This window comes from Chiloscyllium plagiosum, unplaced genomic scaffold (genome assembly GCF_037043375.1).
Source record: "Chiloscyllium plagiosum isolate Xiang-an unplaced genomic scaffold, Cpla_swu_hap1 HiC_scaffold_30, whole genome shotgun sequence".
Taxonomy (NCBI): domain Eukaryota; kingdom Metazoa; phylum Chordata; class Chondrichthyes; order Orectolobiformes; family Hemiscylliidae; genus Chiloscyllium; species Chiloscyllium plagiosum.
Window position 1 is genome coordinate 13,922,321 of NW_028270168.1, and position 23,625 is coordinate 13,945,945.

Genomic DNA, 23,625 nt, shown 5'->3' on the forward strand with positions numbered 1-23,625 from the left:
GTCATGAGCAAGGAGAGCTTCCTCCTCCCTCCCCACTGTCCTCCCCCTCCCTGGAAGGCTGCTCCCACTCTCTCAGTCCCTCAGTGTCCAACACCCCCACCTCATCGGCTCCGATTGGACAGATCACAGAGAGTGTCAGGATGAAGTGACACGCTCTGTCTGGACTATACCCAAGACCGGTCCAAGCAGTGGGACCTCACTTTCAGCTGTCTCAGTGTCTGCTCCACCATTGCCCTGGGTAAGTCTGGGCAGCGTTATGTCTGTGCTCCATATCCATCAGGGCACTGGGCAATGGTGTTAACACTGTTGGTGTCAGTGGGTAGTCTGTGTCTCCATCATCCATCCACATTCCGGCTCAGTCTGTGCAGCAAGTGGAGTCGGGTGAAGGGGCTGTTCCAACTGAATATCACCAAGAAGTGAATGGCTGCAGCACTCTGTAACCCTTCTTATCCCAGATCCTCATCAAATGCTCAACTCTACATCCCATTCAGTACAGACCATCATTAAACTGACATGATGCATGATGAAGCAAAGAAGTGTGGCTCACACAGCAGCCTGAGAAGTATAATTAGTGAGCATCAATGAGCATGTTGCAAATCTTCTTAGACTAACATCTGAGTTCTAAGCACATTCACTCTGCAATCACAACCTATTGGTGAAGAACTGTTAGCCAATTAGAGGGAGCTGGAATTTACAAATGGCTTCATCATGTTTTGATCACTTCAATCCCCGAGCATCCAGCCACTGTGGATCCCACCTGTCAAGGTGACACTGACTCTGCCCACCCTGGATGCTCTCTCATAGCAGGTCATGTCTAGAGAATGTAAAATGCTGCCAGGGAAAGCAGCTCAGGGTGGACACGGTCAGCACTGGGTTCCACCTGGTTACCATGGAGCCTGCAGAGCTTCTTTTAACTGACTCTACCTTGTCAGGAAATTTCCAGCCATAGCCCCACATGGTGATCCACCACACTGTACATTATCTACAACCATCCTCCTGCCCACCCCGATCCCCAGCATTACACCATGGAAACCATGGAAACCACTGAAACCATGGGAATGAAGCAGCACAGGGAGGTGGCCATTCAGCCAATCTTGTCCACTTAAGGTGCAGATCTGAGTACATTTTGAAAGAGTTTACAATCTCTGCCTCTATCACCAACTCAGGCTGCACATTCCGCACACCCACCACCCTCTGTGTTAATCAGCTTTTCCTCATGACCCCTCTAAACCTTCTGCCACTTCCCTTGAATCTACGACCCCTTGTTTTGGACTGCTCTGCCGAGGGAAATGGGCTCCTCCTGTCTACTCTATCCCTACTCTTCATAATTTTGTAAAACTCAATCATATCATCAACTTGGCCTTATCTGTTCCAAGGACCACAACACTAGCCTCTCCTCATAGCTACAATTCTCCAGCCCTGGCAACATTCTAATTAATGATGTCTGCCCCAGATCCTTAATGCTCCTCCCTGTGAACTGTAGTCAGCCCAGGCTTCGATGGGCACCACCTGGGAGTGACAGACCAGAGCCCCGACTTTTGCCTTTGTGGTTGACAGTTCACTACCTTCCCCCCACTGAACCGTGAACAGCCCCAGTGGATGATTGAACATGAAGAAGACCTTAGACTGTGCCCATTGTGTGATGGTACCAACTCCCTCACCCCCAAAAAAATACCAATTGGTAGTTCCCCTCTCCAATACCTTCTTGGCTGAACTGAGGACCACTCCTCACCACTTTCCAAAATAGACATTTGGTTGAATGAACATGCAATGTGTTTGTCTCGCAGGCAGCTGCTCTAGGTGTTTGTCTCAGTGTGCCATACAGACCCCGTGTCCAGACAGACCCTTAATGGCTGGCAGACTGTCAATATGCCCACACATAAGGACATCTCGGTACAACAGCGGTGATCGCCTTTGGCTCTGGCTGAGGCATCAATGCACGAACAGGCATGGAATGGAATGGAGTGGCAATTCTGTAACTTGGAGATAGTGAGGACTGCAGATGTTGGAAAGTCAGAGTCGATAAAATGTGGAGCTGGAAAAAGCACAGCAGGTCAGTCAGCATTAGAGGAACAGGAAAGTCAGGCAGGACCCTTCATCAGGACTCTGTAAGTGTGCAGGTAGGCATTGAATGTGCAAACACTGAGAGAGCAAGCGAGCAGTCCTGAGATGCAGCCTGGTCCAATCCCTGAGCTGGGTCCCTATCACTAGGAATCCTGATGAAGGGCTCTCGCCCGAAATGATTATTTTCCTGCTCCTCGGATGCTGCCTGACCTGCTGTGCTTTTCCAGCACCACACTCTTTGACTCTGATCTCCAGTATCTGCAGTCCTCACTTTCACCACAAAAATGTTCCTGCTGCAGCCTTTCAATAGAAGTTGCTAATGCTTCCTGCAATACAAGTGTGTGCTTCGTGAGTGTGCCAGAGAGATCTCATGATGGTTGCAATGGGTTGGGTGCCAGTGCAGGGGCTTGTGCAGCCAGCGCCCGTGGATCATGCCCCAGTTTGACTGCGGGCAACATGGATGTCACTGAGAACAAGCAGTGATCAAAATCCGATCTCCAAGTCAAGGCTCCTTGATGTTGAGCTTGTTTGGAGGTTTTGAATGGAAAGTTGAATGTTAATGAGACAAGTTGTACCATCAACAGGATGTTTAATAAGCAGTAATCGCTCTTAATTGGTAACTCATCTCTGTCCAGTAAGAAGCCTACTTGTCAAAATCATAAAAGATAGAGTGAGATGCTCCTGATGTAGAGATGGGCCTTACACAAGACTTCTTATCTGATTCTGACCCAATTCTTGCCCGAGTTCACATTGCTCAGGCCCCTGAAGGTTTCTGCTCCGTGTTTACACATGGAGGTTTGTCCATATTAGACTCTGGCAGCACATATTGAAGAGAGAAGTTAAACCAGACTGGAGGGAGGATACTAATATGAACTCTCAAACAGAGGAGGTACTTCAAGACCTGGTCAGAAAGGCTCTGGTAACATCAGAAATGAAAAAGTTGGAGGATTCTACTAATGCCTTTTCTTATCCTATTGAAGGTCTGGTCATGGCAAAACGTATAGAACATAGAACAGTACAGCACAGAACAGGCCCTTCAGCCCACGATGTTGTGCCGATCTCTGATCCTCATGTATGCACCCTCAAATTTCTGTGACCATATGCATGTCCAGCAGTCTCTTAAATGTCCCCAATGACCCTGCCTCCACAACTGCTGCTGGCAACGCATTCCATGGTCTCACAACTCTCTGTGTAAAGAACCCACCTCTGACATCCCCTCTATACTTTCCTCCAACCAGCTTAAAAACTATGACCCCTCGTGTTAGTCACTTCTGCCCTGGGAAATAGTCTCTGGCTATCGACTCTATCTATGCCTCTCATTATCTTGTATACCTCAATTAGGTCCCCTCTCCTCCTCCTTTTCTCCAATGAAAAAAGTCCGAGCTCAGTCAACCTCTCTTCATAAGATAAGCCCTCCAGACTAGGCAGCATCCTGGTAAATCTCCTCTGAACCGTCTCCAAAGCATCCACATCTTTCCTGTAATAGGGCAACTAGAACTGGACGCAGTATTCCAAGTACGGTCTAACCAAAGTTTTATAGAGCTGCAACAAGATCTCACGACTCTTAAACTCAATCCCCCTGTTAATGAAAGCCAAAACACCATATGCTTTCTTAACAACCCTATCCACTTGGGTGGCCATTTTAAGGATCTATGTACCTGCACACCAAGATCCCTCTGTTCCTCCACACTTCCAAGAATCCTATCCTTAATCCTGTACTCAGCTTTCAAATTTGACCTTCCAAAATGCATCACCTCGCATTTATTCAGGTTGAACTCCATCTGCCACATCTCAGCCCATCTCTGCATCCTGTCAATGTCCCGCTGCAGCCTACAACAGCCCTCTATAATGTCAACGACACCACCAACCTTTGTGTCATCTGCAAACCTGCTGACCCATCCTTCATTCCCCTCATCCAAGTCATTAATAAAAATTACAAACAGTAGAGGCCCAAGTACAGATCCCTGTGGAACACCACTCACCACAGACTTCCAGGCAGAATAGTTTCCTTCTACTACCACTCGCTGTCTTCTGTTGGCCAGCCAATTCTGTATCCAGACAGCTAAGTTCCCCTGTATCCCATTCCTCCTGACCTTCTGAATGAGCCTACCATGGGGAACCTTATCAAATGCCTTGCTGAAGTCCATATACACCACATCCACAGCTCGACCCTCATCAACCTTTCTAGTCACATCCTCAAAGAACTCAATAAGGTTTGTGAGGCATGACCTGCCCCTCACAAAGCCGTATTGACTGCATTTAATCAAGCCATGCTCTTCCAGATGGTCATAAATCCTATCCCTCAGAATCCTTTCTAACACCTTGCAGACGACAGACGTGAGACAGTATACAGGACTCAAAATGTTAAATCTGCTTCTGTCTCCACAGATACTGCCTGACCTGAGTTTCTCAAGTACTTTCAATTTTATTTCAGATCATCAGCATCCATAGTACTTTTGTTTTTGTTATGGAACTAACCTACCGTGTCAGTCCTTCTGCATGAAGCTAGAGGCAGAGGCTGCCAATAAGGTGACTAATCCATCCTAATTTTTCCTTTCTTTCCCAAAGGATTCCCAGATTAATAGAATTGTGTTTCACTGCAGTGAGAATGCCAATGTGCCAAAGCATACTTCTGAACTCACTCTGTCCTTTGTAAACCCACAGTTGCCTCTTCCAAGTCACTTTTTAGAAAGTAGCTTCAAACTGAGAGCTTGTTTGAAATGGATCATAGAAAGAGCTGGATTCCACTGAAAATTGGAAAAGGACAGCAACCTTCACGTAAAAGCATTATTTATATAATTTTTGGACAACCCTCAGAAATCATTTATTTTCTTCTATTCATGGAGTTAACTGTGTTTAATCATGACTGCAGAAATATACGATGTGTTACTGTTAGCAGTCACTTGTTATTTTATTGTTAATACATTTGTTTGACAGTTAAATCCTAAATCAATGCCCAGTGTCACCTTCAAGAATAAGGAGGATCACAGAAAATCAATTGTTAAAACCAGCAGCTATAATAAATTGAAATTCCTTGCTCACCATATATTTACCACAATACTTACACGAGTGAAAATGTAAGATAAGCACCTTAAAATGTGATAGTTTGGGCTCATTGACAACGTTGGTGTGAAGCATGAAAGTTAAAAATATCTGTATTCAACATCCTGACCGCAATGCTGCAGGTGTGGAGGAAGTTGTATATTCAAAACTGAAAATTTGATAGCAACTCTTAGTTTTTTTTTAATTTCATTCGTGGGATCTCACTGGCAGGAGCAGAATTTGTTACCCACCTCTAATTGTCCTGAGAATGTGGTGAGCTGTGTCTAGTGCAGTCAATACTGATGTAACTTCTTCATCTTGAATATTAAAATTGAACACACGCAAACTCATAAATTATGTTCAGTTGAGTTTCAATGCTTCAAGTCTCTTGCAATGTACACAATCTATTTTTTCTGTTCTATAAGGAGATTTAGATCATACTACACATTGTAACTGACTCTCCTCAACAGTGACAAAAAGCTACTCCTACGTGCTCTGACTGTCTAATTAAATCTATCACAATTTCATAGTTTCGACACTATGTGAAGAAAAGTTCTGTTTGATATTACCGTTTACTTTGGCCAGTGCTGGCAGAGAAAAAGAACCAGCCATTGCATCTTACCCCGTGCTTTCAGCTGTGGTCTGCTTTTCTGTTCCTTTTCAATGGTTTTCTGTAGATTACAGCAGCTCTGAATGTTGATGTGTTTCTGTTTTGAAAACTGTGCTTCGATAAAACTCTTGCACTCAATGTCAGCACCACTCTGACAGCATGGTAAAAGCTCACAGGACACAGCAGATTGGCTTTTATCATGCCTTTATTGAACCGACTGTAAGATGGATGTCTTGAGTCAATGGTTCATAGAATCATACAGTCATACAGAACAGCAACAGACCTTTTGGCCCAATTCATCCATGCATGGCAATCAGGAATGTCCATTAGTCTACTGTTACATTTCAATCCCAAATGCTATGTTTTACGCCAGAGTTTTATCACAGTCACAACATTGTTTTTGGGCACTGTTAGCCTATTGGTTCCATATGTCTGTAACAGCTCTCTGACTGAATACCAATTCCTACCTTTTTAATCATAAGCCTACCCATTGTCCCTACTCAAAAACAGTATGGAATTCTTTACCACGGAGGGCTGTCGCTGCTGGATCATTAAATATATTCAAGACTAAGAAAGATCGGTGAAGGGTTGCACGAAAAAGGCAGGAAGGTGAAGTTAAGGATTATCAGGTCATGCTCTCATTGAATAGTAGAGCAGACTTGATGGGCTGAATGGCCTGCTTATATTACTATGTGTTATGGTCTCATGGTCTAATGCTCTCCTGAATGCATTGATTGAACCTGCCTTCATCAATACTTCTACACCCTAACCACTTGCTGTGGGTGATAACGTTTTTTCTCACATTGCATGTGCTTTCTCCCTCATTCCTGATCCTTTTACAAGCGGCCATTTCAGATGACAGTTAAGGGTCAGGTAATGGACAACATGGTGGCTCAGTGGTTAGTATTGCTGCCTCACAGGACCTGGGTTCGATTCCAACCTCAGGCAACTGTCTGCGTGGTGTTTGCACATTCTCCCTTTGTCTGCATGAGTTTCCTCCCAAAGTCCAAAGATGTGCAGGTTAGGTGGATTTGCCATGCTAAATTGTCCGCAGTGGCCAGAGGTGTGTAGGTGAGGTGGGCTAGCCATAGGAGATACAGGGATGGGTGGGATGGTCATTGAGGGTTGGTGTAGATTCAATGAGGTTGAATGGCCTCCACCCATGCTGTAGGGATTCTATGTCAATCACATTTCTTTGGGCGTGAAGTTAAACGTGGGCTAGACCAGGTAAGGACAGCAGTTCCTTCCCTATAGGACCTTAGTGAACCAGATGAGCATTTATGACAACTGACATGACTACATGGTCACCATTGGGTTAACTTTTAATTCCAGCTTTTTACTGAATTCAAATTTCACCATCTGTCCATCAAACCCAGAATATCAATCTTGGACTCGTGATCACCAGTCCAGTGCCATCACCTCCCATCTCTTTAGCCAAAGAGGAATTATGCAGATGGAGAGGATGACATCAAAAACATGAGAAGGTGAATTGAATATATCACCTGCCTCGCCTTCTCTGCTACGAGATTCAAAGTTTATTGCTGCATGCTTTCAGTTATTCCCAAATCCAGGGTCTTAAATAAGAAGGACTGGAATGAAATCATTCCTGATGTGATTTTTAGCTCGACTATTTTGAGTTCCTGTTAAAACACATCACGGAGGCAGGTAGAATTCAAGTTAAAGCATAAATTCCCTTCACTGTAATTCCCACACCGTAATCTAGCAAATAATAAAAAATACTGTGTAGCCAGAGGTGCCAAGGCTTGCACAGTAAATTATTTTAAGCTGAGAGACAGGAGTGTAATAAGTGAAATTAGCAAGGTCATGTCTAACTGTAACAAAATTTATTCAACAGTGAAAATATTGTGATTTATGGTACTGTTGTGCACAATAATTGGACCTTGTGAGGGAGCATTAATTTACCTTGGAAAAGAAATAACTCTGGATTCTTCAGCTATGAACCAATGATCTGAAAATCTGACATTATAAACAACAAGATCTATGTTTGTATCATAAAACTTTCAGCTGAAAGCCACATCAAGGTTTTGAGTGTAATTCTTCTTGTAAGAGGTAAGATTTTGAAATATTACATTCTTAATAATCTTAATATTTGGAAAGTATGGAATGGGGGAGAAAGCAAGTCAGACCCCTCCTTCCACAGTAATGTACGCAATTCATCTTCTCAGCTTTTTGACTTCATCCCCTTTAATCTGCATAATTTCTCCTCAGCTACACTGATCGACAAGTCAGCACACACACGCACATGCATACACGCATACGCACATACAATTTCGACTTGTTAGCACATGGTCTATGTTTCAGTCTGGCTTTCACAGATGTGATGTTCTTGCATCCAGTGAAATAAAAGCTCCCACATTTCATCCGGGATCTTGGGAAAAGAGCTAAAGACAGTCTGGCACAGGAGAACAAGTCATTCTGGCTCTTGAACATTGGACCCTCACATTACATCCCCATTCAGCTCCTCAGAGTCATCTCTCAGTGGGCCCTGAGCCTATACCTCCACTGGCTTTAGATATACAATTGGTTACAAATTTGGGGGATGTTCCAGGACACAGTGGCACCAGTTGCTCTCACAAGCTTTTTGAAGAGTCAACTTTTATGGAGCTTCACTTATTCTGCTTGATAGTTCCTTGTGTGCAAATAGGACCTAGCATTCTGATCCTTTGACATGCCCAGGAAGGTGTCTTTGGATTTATGACTCCATATGTGCATAGCTCCTTGAAAACGGAGTTGAAGGTAGACGTGGTGGTGAAGAAGGCATTTGGTATGCTTTCCTTCATACATCAGAGTATTGAGTATAGGAGTTGGGATGTCATATTGCGGCTGTTGAGGACACAGTGGTGAGGCCACTTTTAGAATACTGCATACAATTCTGATGGTAGTTCTGTGGGAAGAATGTTGTTAAACTTGAGAGGGTGCAGAAAAGATTTATAGGGATGTTAAATTCCAGATCTTTATTGAATTCAAACTTCACTATCTGAACATTTGAACTCAGGTCACCAGAATGTTTCCTGGATTTCTGGATTAATAATCTAGAGATAATACCATTATCCCTTTCTTTCTCCACAGACGCTGCCAGACCTGCTGACATTTCCCTACAATTACTGTTTCTGTTTCTAAGTGACTATGCACTTTGGAAAACAGCTAACAAAATATAACAGAATATTTTTCCCTGTTGCAAGAGTCAGATTATTATTTTAGCTCCTGCTATGGTTACAGTCTCCCACGGCAAGTGATACTGACAAATTCCAACAGAGTTTTATAATTTGTAAAGCTCCAAATTTCGGTCTGGTGAAGTGAACAGTGCTCACAGCTGAGTGTGAAGCAAGTTGCCCATAAAGATCTCTGAGACTGGATTCCTACTTCTTGATCCAGCCTGAGTCAAGGACATCTCCAGGTATCCAGTAAACAGTAATATCGGGGCAGGGTAAGTAACCAATCACACTGACGTATTCTCACAGACAGCAAACCAAAAGTAAACAGCACTAAATGTTAATTTCAATTTTACTGAGGTCAAAATGAATGGTTAAACAGTAAACATAGAATTTAGATAGCTGCTGGAATGTTATAAGTAAGCTTTAGAAGATTATTTTGAATATGTAACAATATGTTATCATATTGGAGAAATTGAACAATCTGTAACCTCAACTGATTTTTTGCTGCAATGAAGCTGCTTAGCAGTGATTATGAGTTTTGCATGCTGCTAAAAATCCAGTTCCACCTCATTTAACAAAGTGGCACATAGAACATAGAACAGTACACCACAATACAGACCCTTCGGCCCACGATGTTGTGCCAAGCATTTACCTAAGATCAACCTAACCTACACATCCCTCAATTTACTGCTGTCCATGTGCTTGTCTAGCAGTCACTTAAATGTCCCTAATGTCTCTGACTCTACTACCACTGCTGGCAATGCATTCCATGCACCCACCACTCTCTGCGTAAAGAACCTACCTCTGACATCTCCCCTAAAACTTCTTCCAATCACCTTAAAATTACAACCCCTCGTGACAGCCATTTCTGCCCTGGGGAAAGGTTTCTGGCTATCTACTGCATCTATGCCTCTCATTACCTTGTACACCTCTATCATGTCACCTGTCTTCCTTCTTCTCTCCAGTGTGAAAAGCTCGAGTTCACTCAACCTCTCTTCATAAGACAAGTCCTCCAATCCAGGCAGCATCCTGGTAAATCTCCACTGCACCCTCTCTAAAGCATCGACATCCTTCCTATAATGAGGCAACCAGAACTGGACACAATATTCCAAGTGTGGTCTAACCAGGGTTTTATAGAGCTGCAGAAAACATTGCGGCACTTAAACTCAATCTCCCTGTTAATGAAAGCCAAAACACCATACATCTTTTTAACAACCCTATCAACTTGTGTGATTCCTGAGGAAGGGCTTATGCCCGAAACGTCGATTCTCCTGTTCCCTGGATGCTGCCTGACCTGCTGCGCTTTTCCAGCAACACATTTCCAGCTATCAACTTGTGTGGCAACTTGGAGGGATCTATGGACATGGAACCCGAAATCCCTCTGTTCCTTCACACTGCCAAGAATTCTGTTTTTAACCCTGTATTCAGATTCAAATTTGACCTTCCAAAACGAATCATTTAGCAGTTATCCAGGTTGAACTCCATCTGTCACTTCTCAGCCCAGCTCTGCATCCTGTCTTGTTGTAGCCTGTCACAGCCCTCAACACTCTCTACAACATCACCGACCTTTGTGTCATTGGCAAACTTACTAACCCACCCTTCCATTTCTTCATCCAAGACATTTATAAAAACTAAAAGAGTAGAGGCCCAAGACCAGATCCCTGTGGGACACCAGTGGTCACTGACCTCCAGGTGGAATACTTGCCATCCACGTGTAACCACACACATGCAAACCTCTGATGCTGCCGCTGTCTCGTTCAGAAGAATAACGATTATGGATACAGATAAGTTTCACTGACATTACGACAGTTCATTCCAGGTCAGGGCTGATGTTAGTAAAGAATTCTGATATCAGAAGCAGGAATTGACTGATCTACAGAGGCATCTTGGTGGTGAAGGATGAGGCAGGGGAATGAGATTGGAGCAGGAGTCAGAAATTCATAAAACATAACTGGTAGGAAAACAGGAAACAGGTCTTCCAGAAGGGCATCAGTCGCTTGGAGGATCACCACCCTAGCCTGTTAGTTATTTGGGTTTCCCTAGCCACATTTTATGATATTGAAGGTTATCACTTAATCAAAATCTGTGACCTGCATTTATATAGCACCCTTCATAACTTCTGGTAGTGTATATCCCATGAGGTTCTGTGATCACTGGTGAAATGTAGACAATACCACAAACAGATTTGTACAGGGTAAGTTCCCACAAGCAGTACTGAGATATTGATGAGATCACCAGTTGAGGGATTAACACTGGGCTGAATTTTACAGAACCCCATGGACTCTGAGCCTGAACACGCACACACACCCAGACACACACACAGGCACACAGACATGCACACACACATACACAGACACACACAGACACACAGGCACACATACACATCCAGACACACACAGATGCACACAGACACATATGCATACACAGACACACACACACGTACACAGACACATACAGGCACACAGACACACACACACAGGCACATACACGCATGCACACGTTCACGCACATACACAGACACACAGAGACACACACACACGTACACGCACACACACATACACAGGCACACACACACATAGACACACACACATTTACACAGAGACACACAGATACACAGACACACAGAGATACAGACACACAGAGAGACACTGACAGAAAGACAAACACACATACACAGACACACACACACACACACATGCGCACACACGCACACACACACATACACAGGCACACACACAGCCACGCCCACATACACACAGATACACAGAGATACAGACACACACACACGTACACAGACACACTGAGACACACACACACGCACACACACAGACATACACGCACACATGTACTCACACAGAGACACACAGACACGCACACACATATGCAGACACACACACATGCACACACACAGGCACGCACACATAGACACACAGAGACACACACACGCGTGCGCGCACACATGCACACACACGCATACATACACAGACACACACACATAGAGACACACATAAACACAGAGACACAGACACACACACACAGACACACACAGACAGACTGACACACACAGACACACACACACACACTCAGAGACACACACACAGGCTCACAGACACACATGCACACAGACACACACACACAGACATACACATAGACACACAAAACACACACAAAGACAGACAGACACACACGCACAGACAGAGAGCAGACAGACACAAACGCACAGACAGGCACACACTGCCAGACAGACAGACACGCACAGACAGACTAACACACGCACACAGACAGACACACATGTACAGACAAACACATGCACATTCACACACACACACATAAAGACACACAGACAGACACACACACCCACAGTCAGACAGATAGATACACACCATGCACAGACAGACATACACAGACAGACAGACAGACACGCACACCGACAGTCACACACACAAACAGACACACACAGACAGACAGACAGACACATGATAACCCAGATGTTTGTTTCATTTGTGCTACATTCAGGAGTTAACCGAAGTCTTATACACCCCTCCTCAACTTGCCCGATACTCAGAATCAGCAGCGAGTCAGTTATTGCAGGAAGCTCAGCAAATATGAGCAGGTTGTGTTGCTATATTCATCCAATGAGTTCCGTGATTGGGAATTGTACCATTCTTCTAGATCTATTTACAGTGTAGGAACTGTTGTTGGCAGGTGCTGTCTGATTTTTCATTCTCTTTTCATAACAAACCCTTATTGTTACTTGCTCCATGAATGAGCAAGATATTCAGAAACTGATTGATGAACATACCTTGCTGACTTTTGCAGGTGCTGGCACTCTGTGGGTTTGGCTGCCTCCTTTGCCCTGCTTGTTTTCTCTCAACTTCTCCACACATGCTGACTTCAAAAAAACGCCTCACACTATTCCAACCCCACGCTGTATGAGGGAGTCTTGGGTTGCTGATGCAGAACTTAATGGATTATTGAGGAAAGTCTGTCAAGAAGCTTGGTCCTCCTGTTTATTTTGTGTTTTCTCCCCCCTTCACAAATCAACAACAACAACAACTTTGAGTTTTATTTAGCAGGCAGGAAACATCCTACGGACCTTTCCTGTTGGGTAACTATCTCCAGAGCACAAACACAAAGCCCTTGCACATCGGAACCAAGGGTCAGAGAAGCAGGGAGAACCATTCCCTCTGTGGCAACAATTTTTTGAAACTTTATTCAAACTCACTACGGCTTTGTGCTTTAAAAAGACGTAGCCCTAATATTGAATATGCTCAGTTTAATGTTTGATACAGAGGTAAACTGTGGCAATATCATATAAAATAGGAACTAACAGAGTAAACATGAAAGGCCACAGACTCGAAACGTTAATTGTCCTTCTCTGTCCACAGCTGCTGCCTGACCTGCTGAGTTTCTCCAGCATTCTCTCTTTTTACTATTGGAGCAAACTTAGTTCTCTGTTATAACTCATTCTGAAAGGTCATCCCGATTTGAGATTTTGAGCTGAATCTTATTGGAAATTGGCTACGTATTCTTTCTTGGCTGGTTTCAGGGAGGGTTTCTCTCTTTCAGGCCGAGCAAGATTCCTTGCTGCATCATCCCACTCCATCTGGTGGGCAGGGAATCTGCATTTCAATGAGATGTCTGAATGAGGATGCAAATGCAAGCTCACTGTTCACTAATGACAGTCATGTCTCACTGTTCAACATTTGCTTGGAAAATGGGACTAGATGCTCACAACATCAGGAACTCCTCATTGGTTATCTCATGTGATGCTTCCAACGTTCTTGTCTTTGTCCATGTTGTTCAGGAGCTAGGAAAGTTCTGCCCAATGATTCCATTTCCTTCCATGGATGCTGATTGACCTGCTGAATGTTTCCAGCATTTTCTATTTTTGTTCCAGAAAACATGTACATGGTATTGTGTGTGTCTGCATGTGTGTATATGTGTGTGTGTGTATATGTGTGTGTTTGTGTGTGTCTGTGTGTGTGTATATGTGTGTGTGTGTATATGTGTGTGTGTGTGTGTTTGTGTGTGTCTGCGTGTGTATATGTGTGTGTGTGTGTCTGTGTGCCTGTGTATCTGCGTGTGTATATGTGTGTGTGTGTGTGTCTGTGTGTGTATATGTGTGTGTATGTATGTGTGTGTGTCTGCGTGTGTGTGTGTGTGTGGGTGTCTACGTGTGTGTGTCTGTGTGTGTGGGTGTCAGTGTGTGTGTCTGCGTGTGTGTCAGTGTGTTTGTGTGTGTGTCTGTCTGCATGTGTGTCAGTGTGTTTGTCTGTGTGTGTCTGTTAGTGTGTCAGTGTGTGTGTTTGTGTGTGTGTGTTTGTCTGTCTGTCAGTGTGTGTGTGTCTGTCTGTCAGTGTGTGTGTGTGTGTCTGTCAGTGTGTGTACGCGTGTATGTACATTTCAGGACCCTGGAGCAATTTTATGATGATGTCATGGAGCTGCACATCACAGAGCATAAACAGTAAAGTGTGGCAGAGTTAGTACACTTCGAAAGACTGCACCAGATATGCAACATCAGACTAAAAAGTTTGAGTGGGCACATGGGCATAGTGTGGCATCAAACCACATGATAAAAAAGGTAAGACAAGAATGTGGTTTGATTCCCTGCCGTTCTTCGAAGTAGTACCTTGGGAACGTTTACATCGATCTGAGTGGGCAGGTGGGACTTCGATGTAATATTTCAGCTAAAGGTCAGCACCTTAACAGTGCACCACTCCCTCAGTAAGGAGATCAATGTTTTGTGAGGTAGCAGCAATGTTTTGCTAGGATATAGGGTTGAGGGAAAAAACAAATTGATACGTGGTGTCTCTGTATGAAAACAGCTGGTGAAGGAGGTGGGAATATTTTCATTGACGTGTGTTAACGAAAAGCAGCGGGCATCACTCAGCCATTGAAAATCTTCATGGTTTCCTGAAACTGTTCCACAGCTGAATTGTAACTGGCCAACGTTTATCTGGAAATGTAGTATGACATAGCAGCACCATGAGCATTCACGAAAGATGCTTCGACTGTATCAAGAGCTAGTGTAGGTGAAGTCTGCAGTGCAGGTGCTATGTGCTCAATAACAGGCTGCAGTCCTGATTGTGAGTGAATGAAACAGAGCTGCCTTAAACAGGAAAGATTTTGTTCTATTTAAACTTAGACAAAGATTAGATTTCAGATTCTTTGTGAGGAGAATGACAGTATAACAGTCTGTCCAGACTGTTTGTATTTTGAGATGGCTGTCAGTTATTTAATTGCTATGACTGCCTCATTTGAAATAGACCAGATTGCACACCTGCTTATCTAGTCTATGGAGTCTTCTGAATATTAATACATCCAGAGATGCAGCATCATATTAGCCAATCTGGATAATTACTGTAGGGTTTAAAAATTTGAATGGAGGACTCAAGAGATGGCTAATCACATGTTATATATGATATTGTGTTCCGTCTCACAGTTAGTGCGCAATATATCTTTAAGAAAAATGTCCATGATATCATCACCATATCACAGTTTATGACCTGCAGGCATAAAGATCCCAGATCCCCCCATCTTAACTCAGGCCACTCAGACTGTGGCTTCTAATAGTTTAATGTAAGCGCAGACACAGATGTGCCTGTGAATATAATATTTGTAGACATTAATCTGCTGTAATAAAATCTGTTGAAGCTTTCAATACCATGCTAGCTACATCCTGGCTTCCTGAGTTATGAAGGATAACACAAGCATTGCCACATTGGGTAAATATGCCTTCCTGGAGGCAATCCTCAGCACTTGAGTGCTCTTTTGATTAATAGTCTGACTGTTCACCTTTTGGTGACTAGGAGCCCCCAGAAATAAATGCCTTTTGGAGATCTCAAGTGAACTCATCCTTGGCTTCTTGTTGTATTTTCAGAGTGAAGAAGCCAAGAAGAAAGGCCCCACTGGACCACATCATGCTACAATTCAATATAGTGCCCACTTTACAATTGGAATCGCCCAGAATACCTCCTATGTGGTCTACAAAGAGACACTTACTCCTTCATGTCATCTTGCTATTTTAACAGTCTTGATTGAAAGTGAGCTCTCCGTGCCCTCATAGGGCTATCTAGGGGTATTCACCATACTTGGTCTTGTGCTGGCTGGTACACTCATCCATTGTTGCTATTGTTACCACTTCAAAATAAGTGTTCACTGTCTCGCATCCTGCTTGCTCACGTGCTGGTTTCTGCTTCAGGTGCGTCCTGGCATTGAGGTATGTGGTGTTTCTCGGATGCAGTCGTTGATCCAAAGGGGTGTCCTTTGCTCTCCGGAAGGATCCCTTCATACATGGAATGTCAAGTGGATTTGACGATACTCCAACCTCAGAGCAGGTTGTCACAAAGCTAGTCCCTTTTTTTCTAAAAGCTCTTCCTTGGCTCAAGGAGACACTGTCCTTGATTTTTTTTTCAGAGGGTTAATACACCAGGCTGGGCTTCAGTCAATCTGGTTTGGTACAGAGATGAAAAAGATTTTGAGAGCCCTTTTGTTTAGATGTAAACAGATGAGCCTTCAGGCCAAAGTGGTCATGTTTTAGCAGTGACTTGTATGAAGCTGAGCTGAGCAATTTTAGTTCAGTCTTGAACTGGTTGGAAGTTCAACAGGGAGCGGTGTGGAAACTCTTTTTCTCTTTCAGTGCTTCAATTTCAACCTGCAATCATGTGTTCCATTTATACTGGTGTTTATTGGGACTGTTGTGTATATTGGGAACAACAAAATTACATCTAGTTGGACAGACTGAGTTCTGTAAGGGTTCTTTATTCTGTTCTTTGTGTTTCATTGTGTAATTTTGTGAATAAATTATTGTCTGTTTTAAAATCTAGTAGTCAACCTAGCTAACTTACTCTGGGTAATTCTCACTGTACATTTACCAAAACAAATTTCAAAGTTATGGTCTGGGGCTGCCTGCTTAAGAATGTTTTGAGTGGTCTGGCCTATTCCATAACAGATTTTGGGAGCCTGCAACACCAAAGCTGATCAGTGGAGCTTCACATCAAATTTGACAGCACAAACAGCCTGAGTTTCAGAAATTGCTTTTGCCTGCCATTGCCACTGCAGCAGCCTGTTCCCAGGCCAACATCTCTGTCTCAGGCTTGCTGCAGTGCTCCAGCAAAGCTCAGTGCAGGCTGGAAGAACAGTGCCTTGTTTTCTGCTTGGGAACTCCACAGCCTTGTGGACTTAATATTGAGTTCAACAATTTTAGAGCTTGAGGTACCTTGCCCCATGTCCTTACCCCACCCTCCCACACTCCAAGCCTTGTTATCACACATTCTGCTATTACGCACAACCCATTAGCAACAAAAAGTCCACTAATAGCTATTCACTCTCCTAGGCTGATCATTATCTACTCCTTTGTCTCTCCAAGTGTCCTTCTCTCTCTTTGGGCTCTATCCCCACTTATTGTTTACTCCTTACCCCCTCCTCCCACCCTATCTTCTACATTTTCCTAGCTACCATCAGTTCTGAGGGAGAGTCACTGAACCGTTTACTCTGATTTCTTTCCATAGATGCTGCCAGACCTGCTGAGACTTTCCATCAATTTTGGCTTTTGTTTCTGATTTCCAGCTTCCGCAGTTCTCTTGGGTTTTTTTTTGGAGTTTCAGACGCAGACTGGGTAAGGAGCCCTGGGTGAAGCTGATGCAGTGAGCCAGGAAGGCTTCATTGGAGCTGGTACATTAACGTTACTAACCACACTGTCACTGTCACTGTACGCACTACAGGCAGGCGATCCAGTAGCAGCAGGAAAACAGAATGTGCTAACTCCCCAGCTGAACTCCTAATGTAATGAGATTGATGAGTGACTGTGCACATCTGATCATTCTTACTGCATTACTATCACACAAAGCATGAGAGCTGCTTTCATCTGTCACTGTGGCCTCTGGAGCTTTGCTTCTTAAAGGCATGACTGATTATTCCTGCATCGAAAATCTGGATTTTTTAAAATATACTTTGCATTTTTGTTTCTCTACTGACCTTGATGGATTAATTGTTACTGCCTGTTTGGTATTGCATTACAATTGTTTCCACGGTAGTCTTGCTGACTGCTGCAATTACATTGGCATCAAGCAGCCTTTTCAACACTAAAAAAATAAAAGGAAAACTTGCATTCCTATAGCTTCTTCTGCAATACCAAAGTGGTATGCACCCAATTGATACTTCGGAAGTCAAGCTGATATAACGGAGGAAATACAATAGCTGATTGATGGTCCGCTGGATATGATTTGGCTCCCTAAGAATGATTTCTGTACTTTCTGTAACTAGGAAAGGAATTTGTTATAGAGTCATAGAGTTATACAGCATAGAAACAGGCCCATTGGCCCGACTCATCCATGCCAACCAGATTACCTAAACTGAACTAGACCCATATGCCCGTGTTTGGCTCATATCCCTCTAAAACGTTCCTATCCGTGTACCTGTTCAAATATCCCCCAAATGTTGTAATTGTACCCATCTCTAATACATCCTCTGGCAGCTCCTTCCATACACATTGTGTGAAAAAGTTGCCCCTCAGGTCCTTTTTAAACTCTTCCCCTCTCACCTTAAACCAACGCCCCCTCATCCTGGACTCCCTTATCTTAAGGCAAAGCTCCTCTCCATTCACCCTATCCGTACCCTTTATGACTTCATCAACCTCAAAAGGTCTTCCCTCAGCTTCCTACACTCCAGGAAAAAGAAGCCCCAGCCTATCCAACCTCTCCTTATAACTCAAAATGTCCTGTCTCAATAACATCCTCATAAATCTTTTTTGCACCCTTTCCAGTTTAATAACATCCTTCCTACAGCAGAGTATGCAAGTCTCCAAATGTGGCCTTACCAATGTCCTGTACAGCTGTAGCATATACTCAATGCTCCCTTTGCGTATTAGTGGTTATAGAGTCATAGAGATGTACAGCATGGAAGCAGACCCTTCGGTCCAACCCGTCCATGCCGAACAGATAATTTAAACTAATCTAGTCCCATTTGCCAGCACTTGGCCCATATCCCACTAAACTCTTCCTATTCATATACCCATCCAAATGCCTTTTAAATGCTGTAATTGTACCAACATCCACCATTTCCTCTGGCAGCTCATTCTGGGACTTTGGAGTGGAGCAATGCAAGTAAATGCATGGTCTGCTTGGGAGCAATTGCTGTTCTTCCAGTTGGTGGGAATTCATTGAAAGTGCAAGGGCAATAATCTGAATGCATAATATTGAGCTCCTGTAACATAGTGCAAATCCAAAGGCATTTCACAGGAGTGCCATTGAACAACATCTTATATAAAACCATACTGTGTGGGGTATATGCTCTGACTAGGTACGCTGTAGAAATTGTCATCTATCATCTCCTTGCTGTCCAGCTGCAGTCCATGAACTTTCTCTAGCATTGCTGTATCGACTTAGGGCTGATCCTTATTGAATTTACATGCTTTGTTCCTTCTTTGAGCTTGGTTCCATCACCTGCTGGTTGCATCACCTGGTCCAGTTGAAGGATGGAAGATTTGTGTCCAGGCTTTCACCCACTCAGACAGGGCCTCCATCACAGATCAGTTACAATAGTGATTCGGGCCAACCAATGTTTCTCAGTGAAAGCTGCTAGATTCATGGCAGGAATAAATAAATGAACAAAGTCCATGCTTTGCGTTAAATAGTCTCAGGACTCAGGAGACAGCGCCTATTCCAAGTAAGTGAGCTGCCAGTCAGAGCTGTGAAAGCACATGCACTCTATCTGTGTGCTCCTCTTCTGTATCATATCAGGAGAGTCTTTATGACCAGTGAGCCCACTCTGGGCACCATTGACCACACCATCTCCATAGTATCTCTCAGTACTCCCAACAGGAAGTGAGTCCCTGGGAGTGAGTTTAATTCAAGTGGAAAATGTACCCTTCAGACCTAGAGGGTTTTTTTATTTAAACCAATATATACAGCCGATGAGAACTAACAGTGCAGAAAAAGGCCCTTTGGTCCATCATATCTGTGCTGGTCAAAAACAACCACCTCACTACTCTAGTCCTGTTTCTCAGCTCTTGGCCCTGTATAGCCTACACACCTGAATCCCTCTTCAATGTTATGCAGGTTTCTGCCTCCCCCATTCCCACAAGCGGTGAGCTCCAGATTCTCACCACCCTCTGGGTGAAAAAAAACCCTTTCCTCACATCTCCTCCAAACCTCCTTAAACCTGTGGCCCCTGGTCATTGATCCCTCCATCAAGGGGAAAGGGTTCTTCCTGTCTCCCCTCTCTATGACCCTCAGTTTGGTACACGTCCCCTCTCAATCTCCTCTGTTCTAAACAGAACAATCCCATTGGTTGCATCACCTGCTGGTTGCATCACATGGTCCAGTTGAAGGATGGAAGATTTGCATTGGATAGGTATATGGAGGATAGTGGGTTAGTATAGGTTAGGTGAGCTTGGATCGGCGCAACATCGAGGGCTAAAGGGCCTGTACTGCGCTGTATTCTTCTATGTAATCCCGTTCAGTCCCGTCTCTCCCCATCACTGAAATTCTCCAGGCCAGGCAACGTGCTGGTAAATCTCCTCTGCATCCCTCGCCACTGCTATTACATCCTTCTAATTATGTGGATTCCTCAATAATACTGTACCTGTGGCCTAACCAGCATCTTATACATCTCCAGCATAAGCCCCTGAGACAGCAACCTGTTTATCTTTATAGCAGAAATTTTGTGATAAAGATTCCATGGGAATTCCTTTGAAACAACTCATCAGTATCCATTTGAAATATATTTACAATATAGTCCAAATGCAATTTTTCCACTAGTACATCTATTAGCATCTGTGGATTACAGTTTACTCGTTACATATTGCATTGAAGTAACTACGTTATGTGCTTCTGCAATCTGTTATGTTAGTGCATGATCCAAATTTAGTCCAGCACTTAAGGGAATAATGAGCCTGCTTTCAAAGTGCTTCATACACTTGTGCTCCTGATTCCGTTTAAAATGTTTGGATTGTGGTGTTAGCCTGCATAAAAAACTTGTGCTAAATCTCTCCGTCGGAAGAACAGGCTCTTAAAAATCCTGATACAACTGAAAAAAGGTACTCCACCTAAATTTCTGCATTAACATTGTCGACAGGATATAGCACTGCAATGGTGAAGGAAGCTTATTATTCAATATTCCTTCACTGAACTTAATCTTTCTAATACGTCTATTGAATGAGGAAAGGAATACAATGCTCCACCATGATAAGCTTACTTCGATGTGCCACTTAAATTAAAAGAAAATTAATGGCACAGAAACAGGCCATTCAGTCCGTTGTGAAGCAGTCATTCATCTGCAAAAGAGCTCTTTGATTTGTTGGGACTCCATTCAGAGCCAATAACTGCAAGTGTTTGGAATCTCAAAGTTTCCTTGTGCTATGTCGATGAAATTGTTGTTGGAAGCAGCCCAGCTTCTGACAGTGTACAAAGTGCCAGGGGTAGCTCTGCCCAGTGACAATGTTCGCTCCTGGTGGGTACCATCTCAACAGGGTTAAATATAAGCAGCTACCAATGGTGACTTGTGTGATCAGCCCCAACCTTGTCAGGGTACCAGAGGGTAAAACACTCAAGTTAGGTGTCTACCCAAGAATGGATGCCTAGAAAGTGAAATTACAGATTGCAGTTTGACAACAATCATGAAGGTGATGCAATAGGAAGCTATTTCACTGATTTAGATCTGTCTGAGAGGACAGATGATACTCCCATCTAAATGTAGGCACCTCAGACAGTTCAGCACCTCCCTCAAGTACTGTATTGCAGTCGGCAAAAGTGAGGACTGCAGATGCTGGAAACTAGAGTTTAGATCAGAGTGGTGCTGGAAAAGCACAGCACGTCAGGCAGCATCCGAGGAGCAGGAAAATCGATGTTTCGGGCAAAAGCCCTTCATCAGGAATAGAGGGTATTGCAGTGTCAACCTCAGAACAGTCTTCAAATGTACGGGTATGCAAGAAAGAAACATTTCTATTTGGAGGAGAGGCCAGAACTAAGTGCTTTGACCATGACAGTCTCTAAAAAACATTCTTATGATTAATTGAGGAAAACCTTCTTCACTTAAGATGTAGTTAGGACAATTAGGGTAGAAACATAAAGAGGAACTTGCCAAGTAAATGAGGGAGCAAAGAACCAAAGGACTTACTGATACCGTTAAGTGAGGAGGGAGGAAACTTATGTGGAACAGAAACTTATCGAGCTGAATGATCTGTTTCTGTGCTCTTGATTCTATATAATTCCATGTAATCCCAGAACTGCTTCGGTGGAAATGATGCTTCAGTGTAAAGATAATGTCTGATCTAGTCACATAAGAAAAACATCCTGGTTGGTCAAAGAAGGCTGCCTTACAATGTATTACCAGGGTGCACATTTCCATTTTCAATCTGATCCATCCTGTAGGCTATCTGAGTGAGTTCCTGAAATCTATGTGCAGTTATGGTGTATAACACACTGCTCACTCAAGTTACATCATGCCATCTGTAACTTTACAGTCTCAATATGAGCAAGCCGTCAATCCTAGATCCCCAGAGATACAACTGCAGTGAGTTCATTTACCATAGCAAGCAATCCCCTTAAGTCCAGGGGAAAGGTCTTCAGTAAAAACTTATCTTTCGAAACAATTCTTCTAGTTCTGTGGCAGAACTTAATCAGCAGTCATATGAAACCATTAAACTCAACCCTGTTTCACTTGAATCATAATATACAAAGTCTTATGCACTCCACAGAATATCAAGAACAAATTGTCTCTTCTATCATGACTACTTTCCACAGTTGGTAGAATTTTTTTATATTCTCAAAGTCAGTGAAGAGTGAATTCTGCCTGGTGAGTTGAGCTGAAATGTCTGATAGCTATTTGACCCATAGGGGCTTTCTTGTAATGATCTGTGGATGCCAAAAGAAAACAATTGTGTTGTTGTCACTGTCTCCAGGTAGATTTGATTGTCTGCTGATTGATTTAGAATTAAGAGGAAGTGTGTAAAATGATTTGCTAGATAAATCCAGTTCAGTTACATTGGTTTGAAAGGACAGTTCTTCCTTTCTCTTGATGCAGAAGTGTCAGTTTGATGCATTGTCGAGTACTCTTAAGGTGCAGTAACCTCAGAGAATCATTGTAAACACAATGAATGACTTTAAAGCCCAGAGAATGCTGTAGAAACTCAGCTGCTGTGGGGAGCGAAACAAAGTTAATGTTTTGAGTCCTTCAGAACAACTTATTTGAACGCCGTAACAATTCCAATAAATTTTGAGGGTGCCTGAGCAAACTGTTATGTGTATGGGACAATTGAGATGGCAGACCAGTTGAACAAATACTTTGAATCTGTCTTCACTGAGGAGGACACCAATAACCTTCAGAAAATACGAGGGGACAGAGGGTCAAGCATGATGGACGAACTGAAAGAAATCCTTATTAGTCAGGAAATGATACTGGGGAAATTGATGGGAATCAAACCTACTAAGTCCCCAGGGCCTGATGCTCTGCATCCCAGAGTACTTAAGGAAGTGGCCCTAGAAAGAACAGATGCATTGGTGGTCATTTTCCAGCATTCTGTAGACTTTGGAAAAGTACCAATAGACTGCAGGGTAGCTAATGTAGCCCACACTTTAAAAAAGGAGGGAGAGAAAATGGAGAATTATAGGCTGGTTAGCCTGATATTGGTGCTGGGGAAAATGCTGGAATCAATCATGAAAGGTGTAATAATTGAGCATTTGGATTCATTCAAGGGAAATCATGCTTGATAATTCTTCTGGAATTTTTTTG